This window comes from Leptopilina heterotoma, unplaced genomic scaffold (assembly GCF_015476425.1).
Source record: "Leptopilina heterotoma isolate Lh14 unplaced genomic scaffold, ASM1547642v1 Lhet_260, whole genome shotgun sequence".
Taxonomy (NCBI): Eukaryota; Metazoa; Arthropoda; class Insecta; order Hymenoptera; family Figitidae; genus Leptopilina; species Leptopilina heterotoma.
The window spans coordinates 563,961-574,194 of NW_025110970.1; the positions used below are offsets into that span (position 1 = coordinate 563,961).

General features: G+C 29.8%; 1 protein-coding gene across 1 annotated transcript in view; it reads right to left on the reverse strand.

Annotated features, from left to right (window-relative positions):
* The window catches only part of LOC122503420 (RNA binding protein fox-1 homolog 2), a 411,323-nt gene that overhangs the window by 389,406 nt on the left and 11,683 nt on the right, over positions 1-10,234 (reverse strand). The gene's annotated exons all lie outside the window — the stretch shown is intronic.

The window sequence follows — 10,234 nt, forward strand, 5'->3', positions numbered from 1 at the left end:
GGCATTCTACCGCCCGCTGACCGGCCGGGAGAAGCCGTTCCGTGTATAATTCAACCGGCTGGGACCTGGCACTCTACCGACCGTGGATTTTTCATTTAATAGCCAGCCGAGCGCTGGCATTCTACCAACTGACAACCGGATCGGATCCAAATGATAATTTCAACAAATATCAATACAAAAAATAATAATTAATTGCAAAAGATAAATACTGATGACAATTCATTGACAGTTCACTTTACACATTTTTTTTATTTTTTTATACACTTAAACGCAATTTTTTATTACATAGACATTTGAAAAATCCTAACGCTTGGGGGTACGGAACCTACGCCTAACCGAATATTTACGCACCGAAATCTCGCACGCTAACCACTATGCTACGCTCGCATGGGACTCTCAAATCTTAAATACTCTCAAGTGTCACTAGCTCAAATAAAACTTGCAGAATTACTACGCGTCAATGATACCGCTATATTTTCAATACTTTATTGAATGTATATTTAGGACTATTTCAATATTTCGTTAAAAAAGAAACTTGTTATATTTTTATTATTATATAATACATATTATATTGAATAATTGTTTTTCAATATAATAATATTGAACGTAATAATATTAATAATTTTAATTAACATCTCAATAATAATAAATTTATTATTATTAAGATATTATTAATTAACATTAATATTATTGAGAATTAATAATAAATTATCAATATTAATATTAATTAATAATATATCAATAACAATAAATTTATTATTATTAAGATATTAATTAAAATTATTAATATCATTACCTTCAATATTATTATATTGAGAAACAATTATTCAATTATTATTGAGATATTATTAATTAATATTATTATTAATATTAATAATTTATTATTAATTCTCAATAATATTAATGTTAATTAATAATATATAATATTAATTAATAACGAATTTTTTTAATTATTTAATTTTTAAAAAAGTCTCAATAAATAATTACTTAATATATTGATTAGATTTATTTAATAATAATTATTTTCTAAAATAATGCAATTACTTGTAATAATTATTTAATTTATAATGTGACAATAAATGACGAGATCCGCAGTCGGATCCTCCCCAGTACCGAGCTAGTACAGACTCAACATATCCGTCATTCTTCCGACGCCGCAGAAGAATAAGATCCGCCGGCGGAAGAAATCCAGTACCGAGCCAGTACTGACAATAGTGGGAAGACGGTTCCGACAGTCGGAGCATAATCTGTACCGCGCCGGTTGCTTTTTCAGATCCGAATCGGTACAGACCGTCGGTACTTGCGGTCTGTACGGGCGCGGATCCCAGCCGGTTGTAAACTCCGACGTTCGTCCGACTTTTCCGCCTGGGAACTTAGATTATTTTTTCTATGTTTGGGGAGTTTGTTATTAATTTATATAAACAATTATTAAAAAAAAAATTTCATTACTTGTATGTTTTTTATTATGATACTGTGATTCACGGTGAAGAAAATAAGCCTAAATTGATTAAAAAATATTAATATTTAAAAAAGTTACAAGGGTTTTTCTGAGTTAAACTTTAACTGCTGTTTTCTAGAAAACTTGTTTTCGCACGTAAGGTCCCTTTTCACTGTCCAAGTCACATCCCAATGGGAAGTAAACGATTGGTTCAATAATGGGCCATGCTTGGCGAACTCCGTTCCATTATTGGAACATTAATGGCAACCATCATTGGACCACCAATGGTTTAAACATGGGATGATCACGCTACTGCCAATGATCGGTAGCCAAGCATCGGGCCAATATTAGTTGCCAAGGAATTGCCAAGGAAACAAAATCGATTTTCAAAAGCTTGATTTTTTATTGGCAGCCAACAAAAAACCAAGGCTTTGAAAATTGATTTTTTAAAATTATTAATTAAAATTTATTTTAAAAAAATATATTTTTCAGTAATATATATTTTTTTAAATTAATAGAACATACACTGAGAAAACTGGAGTATTGGACTAAACATCTGGAGGGACAAATGATTCATATTTGAGAGTTAGCTATTGGATAACAATCTAAATGTTCAAATACACCATTGACAGATATTCGTGCCATTTCTCTTAGAGGAAAAATGAGTTTATAACAGGGACAAATTAACCATCTTGAGAAATCCCTTCCTTATCCGGCGCGAAATGAATAAATATGGCAACCTAACCCCTAAATTAAATACATAAAATGTCAGAAAAATAATTTCGCGCGCATCAGATCGTACACATTTTCTGCGCAACTTTTAACCCTCAGATATAATGGGAGAGAATATACAAGTAGATTTCCATTATCAATTCAAAATTTATTTTAGAAGGACTATTTAACTCTCTTCATAAGCAAAGGAAACATACACTTTTTGAACCTCTGAATTTGACTCCCCAGTTTTCTCAGTGTATTAATTAAATTTTTCACCTCTGGTAAAACAAAGGTGAAAGACTGATAAAAATTCCCTCACCGTATCTCACAGTGGAGGGATAACTGTGAATGTCTTTGCGAGAGAGGAGCAGGTACTTATAGAGCCAGTGTAACAGGTCACAAGCGAGAAGAAATCACTAGCATGCACTCTGGTGGCGCTTAGACTATTTAAACAGTCTTGTTTAAGCTGATGAATGGGATAACTTGTGTTGAGTCCCAAAGTGTTCAGCTATCCAACTTCTAATACTATAGTGTGTACCTGTCGCAAATTATTCTATAAAGGAGTACTACTATACACTGATTGCATAAATCATTTTCCTATTTTTCTCCTTGTTCCCTCATTATTGTTAGGGACCCTGTAGGGCAATCCTATGCGGTCCCTAAAATATTTGTCCCGCAGTAGCCTATCCGGGCCCTATTAGTAAACCTATTTTCACCCTAAATATATTTAGAACCTAAAAAAAATTATTAAAAAATACAGTAATATTGTTATCAATTGAGGGGCTGGATGCTATAATGTGTTACGCGCCATTTACTTAACATGGCGCGTAACACCTCATAGCACCAAGCCCCTTAATTATTTAATGTTACATATTTTACTTATCATTACTAATATTAAACACAGAACGTTTTGAATTAAGATAGAAAAATCTCGCACACACTGGGGACCGAACCCTAGACCTCGAGGACGCAAACCGAATACGCATACCGCATAGCTACGCAAGCTTGGAAGAAACTTATCTTGTGTATTCCCTTTTAAATGAAGGGACGGTATATTATCCACTGTTATAATACCCAGTAAAAAAAAAAGTATTCAGAATAGAGAAAAAGTATTGGTGGAGACGTTCGGTGAATGCGTTTTCGCGACAAAACCGTATTGGTGGGTTACGGTGAATACATTTTGCTTACCGTGAATACTTTTTTTTAAAACTTTCGATTTAAAGATTCCCAGTAAACGAAAACTAATTGAAATGAATTAAAAAGAATTCACAAAGAGCTTTCGTGAATCCCGCTTTGTGACAAATACGAATTGGAGCCATGATGCAATTTTCCTGAATTCGTGAAACTGTATTGAACTTCCGAACCTTCTATCCGTACCAATTCACTGGACAAGTTTTGAGCCTTTAATTTTTTTCAATTCGTTAGCACGAATTCAATGCATTCCTTGGCCATTTCTTTCGAATGCGAATTCGTTTGGACAAATTGGTACATATTGAATTAAATTCAATTGAATATACAAAGAGCTTGAGTGAATCCCGCTTTGTGACAAATACGAATTGGAGCCTACCAAAAATGTTAATTCGTTTCAATTCATTTGAATTAGTTTTTTTTTACTGGGTTCCTAAGCAAAGTTGAGAATATTTATAAAGAGCGTAAGTGACCTGAAGTATAAAAATGACTATTGCGAGAAGGAAATAAGAAATTTTGAGAAAAAACGAAAAATTAAATGTGACAAACAGATTGTCAAATGTTGATCAATTACCATATGCTTTTCTGTGCCTACAACGTACGATGATTAAAAGGAACTTTGACGTTACCGGCGGAACTTACTGTTTCACATACATTTACTTGGATTTCTCAAGTTTCTGTCGGTATCGTCAATGTTCCTTTTCATCATCATACGTTGTAGGTTTGTCACATTTAATTTTTCATTTTTTCTCAAAATTTCTTATTTCCTTCTCGCAATCGTCATTTTTATACTTCAGGTCACTTACGCTCTTTATAAATATTCTCAACTTTGCTTATGAATCTTTAAATCGAGAGTTTAAAAAAAATGTATTCACGGTAAGCAAAATGTATTCACCGTAACCCACCAATACGGTTTTGTCGCGAAAACGCATTCACCGAACGTCTCCACCAATACTTTTTCTCTATTCTGAATACTTTTTTTTTTACTGGGTAATGAATTAACTTTAATGTATTTCCATTTTTACTTCTAACAATATTGTATTAAATATTACATATTTATTTTAAATTTAATATATTTTTCTTAAATAATAATAAATATTTATAATAATTTATTGTTTAATAAATTATTTTATAATAGTTGCAATGAAATAATGGATCTATACCTAATTGTTTATACTAATTAATTAACAACAGTTGAAAACATTAATTGATTGACTCATTATATAGTTAATTAAGGTTTTCAACTGTTAAATAATTATTATAAACAATTAGGTATTAATCCATTAATTCGTTGTGTCAATTATAAGATAATTTATTAAACAATTAATTAGTATACAGTCAGGTCCCCATACTGTTAGATTCCAAACTGTTATGTCCTCAGTAGTGTTATGTTTTTGCATAACCTCCAAATTCAGAAGTGTTAGGTGACGTCACGTTACGTCACCAATTTTCAGGGCCGTATTCTTAAGCCCAAAGAAAAGGGGGCATATACTTTTAGGCCAAACTTGAGGTGTATATATTTACGTTCCTGAAAGGTGCGCAGTAGGCATACTTTGAGCACATAACAGAGCTGAGTCAGGAGGAGTGGGAAATTTCTGGAAATGTAACAGTATGGGGACCCGACTGTATTATCACATGGACGTAACATAATTTATAATTCCAACATCTTTTAAAAGTAAATTTTGTTTTACTTTAAACACTAAATTTAAATAATTAATATTGTTAATAGTAATTAATAATAATTAATGAATGATAATATAATATTTATTTATGATTTATTCAAGTCTTTTTGAATCTTATATCATATAGAATAGAGTTAGGGCACATGTAGGAACCCAATCAGGACCGTAAAAAGGGACAGTATTTTCTTGCCTGATAAATAATTAAGGCAACCTGTGATACCAGTCACGGTGTGGATGACACGGTCAAAGGGTGCGAAACAAGAAAAACCGATTATACTTGGGTAGAAAGAAAATAGTTACGCAAAAAGGTTGTTACCCGGTACCCAGATAGCACAATACTTTGTAGGAACTTAGCAGGAAACTATCCGCGTTAAGTTCCGAACTTAACGCGGTTAAGTTCCTGCTAAGTTCCCTGAACTTTTAAATGTCCTCCGGTTTAAACTTAACGGTGTTAGCTTCCTGGAAATTATCGATATAAATTTGCTGAAAAATTGCAATGTATATTTTGTGAAAAATAGAAATTTAAGTTTAAAGAAAGTTTTCTGTGTAACTTTCCATAAAACTAGCTCTACTAAGTTCCCTAAAAAATGATAAGCAATTTTCCCCAAAAATAGAAATGTAAGTTTTCAGGAAACGTAATTGATTAAGTTAAAGAATATAATATATGCTATTATATAATTATAAAATTTTACACTTGGAAAATTAATATGTATTTATTACTTATTAACCCATTAACGCCCAACTCGTGAAAATTCTTTGATCATTTTCAAGCTACGTAATTATAAATAAAACGGTTGACAATTTAAACAAGAGGTACATTTTCTAAAGGTTTTGGATGTGCTCTTTCCGATTCCGGTGTCAAAAATAAATTTCGTCCAAACCAAAATTAAATATGGCGGTTTTAATGTCAAAAAACACAAAAAAAAAATTCATTTTTTCAAGTTTGACATTTTTTTTCACCTTGAAAAAGTATAAGAATAAAATTCTATTTTCAACCATCGGTGCATAAAAATTATACACTTTCAAGAACCGTAAAGTAGAATTAAAAATTTCAAGATGGCGGACCAATATGGCGTCAAATCTAAAGTAAAATTTAAAAATTTTGGGCAATATTGGTCAAATTGCCCAAAAGTCAATGGATTCGCCTGAATTTTGTTACTCGGGGGTTTTTGGGGTCGCTGATTACAAATATAAACTTCATTTTCAAAAATTCAAAATGGCGGATCAAATATGGCGGACGAGTTTTACAAAATTTTATCGAATTCACTTGAAACTTGTCACTCGGGGGTTTTTGGGGTCGCTGATTACGAATCTGATGTTACTTTTTCAAAATTCAAAATGGCGGATCCAATATGGCGGACTTATTTTTTAAATCTGATCAAATTCACTTGCAACTTGTTACTCGGGGGTTTTTGGGGTCGCTGATTACGAATATGAACTTTATTTTCAAACATTCAAAATGGCGGATGCAATATGGCGGACAAGAATCTTCAAATTTCATTCTATTGACTTAAAATTAAAATTAATTGGTTTTCGGTGTTGTTTATGCACATAAACTGAAAAAAATATATTTATGGTACTGATATAAATATAACCAATTCTCAGATATTATATTGGTGTATATGGAACTGACATACAGTATTGCTGTTTCAGCCATATGGAGTGTAGAACAGCCATATGTATGTGAGAGACAGTAATATGTATGTGAAGAACAGAAATACAGTATTGCTCTTTCATCTATAATACCTTACTATACTCGTATGACAAAAACGACAATATCATTTTTTTCAGTGTAATTAGAAAGAAAGCAAGTTTATATATAGTAGGCGATACATATATGCACATTCTGCAATTGCCATTGGTGGTCCACGGTTGCATCTGAAGTATAATAGGAATATTATTTTTTACATACGTTATGTTTCTCTGGCCCTTTATAATGGCATAAATTATTTATTTTTTTGTTTTATCCTAAAGAGAGGCAGTTTTTTCATACAGCACGATATTGTCATTTTTGTGTATATAGTTGTTGCATTCAGTTATTGATTTTTAACGGTTGGGTTTTTAGAAATGCCGCCAAAAGCAAAACGTGCTAAAAAGTCATACACGCGTGAAATAGAATACCCCAAAAACCCCCGAGTAACAAGTTTCAAGTGAATTTAATCAGATTTAAAAAATAAGTCCGCCATATTGCATCCGCCATTTTGAATTTTTGAAAATGAAGTTCATATTCGTAATCAGCGACCCCAAAAACCCCCGAGTGACAAGTTTCAAGTGTAATCGATGAAATTTTGTACAACTCGTCCGCCATATTGGATCCGCCATTTTGAATTTTTGAAAATGAAGTTTATATTCGTAATCAGCGACCCCAAAAACCCCCAAGTAACAAGTTTCAAGTGAATTTGATCAGTTTTAAAAAATAAGTCCGCCATATTGGATCCGCCATTTTGAATTTTGAAAAAGTTACATCAGATTCGTAATCAGCGACCCCAAAAACCCCCGAGTGACAAGTTTCAAGTGAATTCGATGAAATTTTGTAAAACTCGTCCGCCATATTGGATCCGCCATTTTGAATTTTTGAAAATGAAGTTTATATTCGTAATCAGCGACTCCAAAAACCCCCGAGTAACAAAATTCAGGCGAATCCATTGACTTTTGGGCAATTTGACCAATATTGCCCAAAATTTTTAAATTTTACTTTAGATTTGACGCCATATTGGTCCGCCATCTTGAAATTTTTAATTCTACTTTACGGTTCTTGAAAGTGTATAATTTTTATGCACCGATGGTTGAAAATAGAATTTTATTCTTATACTTTTTCAAGGTGAAAAAAAATGTCAAACTTGAAAAAATGAATTTTTTTTTGTGTTTTTTGACATTAAAACCGCCATATTTAATTTTGGTTTGGACGAAATTTATTTTTGGCACCGGAATCGGAAAGAGCGCATCCAAAACCTTCAGAAAATGTACCTCTGGTTTAAATTGTCAACCGTTTTATTTATAATTACGTAGCTTGAAAATGACCAAAGAATTTTCACGAGTTGGGCGTTAATGGGTTAATACAATAACAATAATATTAATAATAATAATAATGAATTTATTATAATTTTTTTTTTGTTGACAAAATTAATTATTACCTAATAATAAACACCATTATTAATTTCAATGGAAAAATAATTTTAAAAAATTATTTTACAACTTGCTCTTATCTATTTAATTTATTACTACCTGAATTAAGTGTAGATTTCTAACAACAATTTATTGCGAAACAAATGTTTTTTCAAAATAAAATTTGGGGGAAGTGGGAATTGAACCCTAGTTTGCAGAACAGAAATCGAGAACCTAACCACTAACCTAAACGACCATCTAAATACAGGAAACAAAAATCTTCCACGCTTGATGCGCATACCAAGCAGATTGCGCGGGAAAATTTGAAAATGATTTCATTCAATGTAACACGAATAACTTTGTATATAGTTACTTAATATTTATTATATGATTTGTTAATTAAAACTTCATAATACTTATAAATTAATTTTAAAACATTTCTATAAACAAAATTAGAAAATAATTCGGGTGCATGATTTTTCCCCAAAACCCAAAATATCGAAAACCCAATGAATCGAATATCAAAAAGTCGAATAGACATAACCGCGAAAACTTAAATTATCGAATGTTTATTTAATCGAAAAATTAAATGTTCGAATGTTTATTTAATAGAAAAAGTAAATGTTCGAATGTTTAATTAAACGAAAACCTAAAAATTCGAATTTCTATTTAGTCGAAAAACTAAAAGTGCGAATGTTTATTATATCGAAAAACCAAATGTTCGAATGTTTATTTGGTCGAAAAACCAAAACTTCGAATATTTATTTAATCGAAAAACTAAAATTTCGAATGTTTATTTGGTCGAAAAACTAAAAGTTCGAATGTTTATTTAATAGAAAAACTAAAAGTTCGAATGTTTATTTAATCGAAAAAATAAAAATTCGAATGTTTATTTAATCGAAAAACGAAAAGTTCGAATGTTTATTTAATCGAACAACTAAATGTTAGAATTTTGATTTGATCGAAAAACCAAAACTTCGAATGTTTATTTAATCGAAAAACTAAAAGTTCGAATGTTTATTTAATCGAAAAACTAAAATTTCGAATGTTTATTTAATCGAAAAACTAAATGCTCGAATGTTTATTTGGTCGAAAAACTAAAAGTTCGAATGTTTATTTAATCGAAAAACTAAAAGTTCGAATTTCTATTTAATCGAAAAACTAAAATTTCGAATGTTTATTTAATCGAAAAAAGAAAAGTTCGAATGTTTATTTAATCGAACAACTAAATGTTAGAATTTTGATTTGATCGAATCACCAACTATAAGAATGCACAAAAGATCGAAATTTTTTTGACATGCGAGTTTACTATCTATGTTGTCTGTTAACATAGTTCCAATTGGACAATTTTATAGGGTTTTTTTTCGGCGCGAAATTTAAAATCATTTTGAAAATAAAGTTTTTAAAGAATAAACAAGTAAATGTTTTGTATTGAAAATAATTAATTTTTTAGTGTTAAAAATTTATTTAATTGCAAATTTGAAGAATAATTTAAATTTCAATAACAAATTTAATAATAAATCAACTTTGAATTAAAAATAATAAAAATTGTAAAATAAGAAAATTATTTAATATTTTGTGTTTAAAAAAATTATTCTTACTATTTACTTAATTACTATATTAACAAAATTTATGAAATTCTCATTGTTTTTTTAATAACATATTTCCGGAAATTGAAACATCTTTAAAAAAAGGAACTTAACATCATTTAAAATTTTTTTTTAGAAATTTCATTAAAATAAGTATTATTAAAATAATAATTAAAAATATTATTAATTAATCTTTGGATTTCATAAAAATTATTGCACAGTCCTTAAAAAAAGAGTAAATAAAATTTTTTTTAAATATGATTTTTGTCAAAATATTTCATTAAAAATCTTCAAGAAATTTGATTACTCATTTAAATTGTCAAAAATTAACTAACAATTTTTTATGGTCTTTAAAAATGCTCATAATATGTTACAAAGTATACACGAATTTGTTAATTGAACAAAACATTTATTTAAAAAAGCTACAATTTTATTATTATAATTTAAAAAAAACAATTCTCAAACGGCCTTTTATAAATTACTTAGAATTTCAATTTCTTTTTACATTATTTAAATAA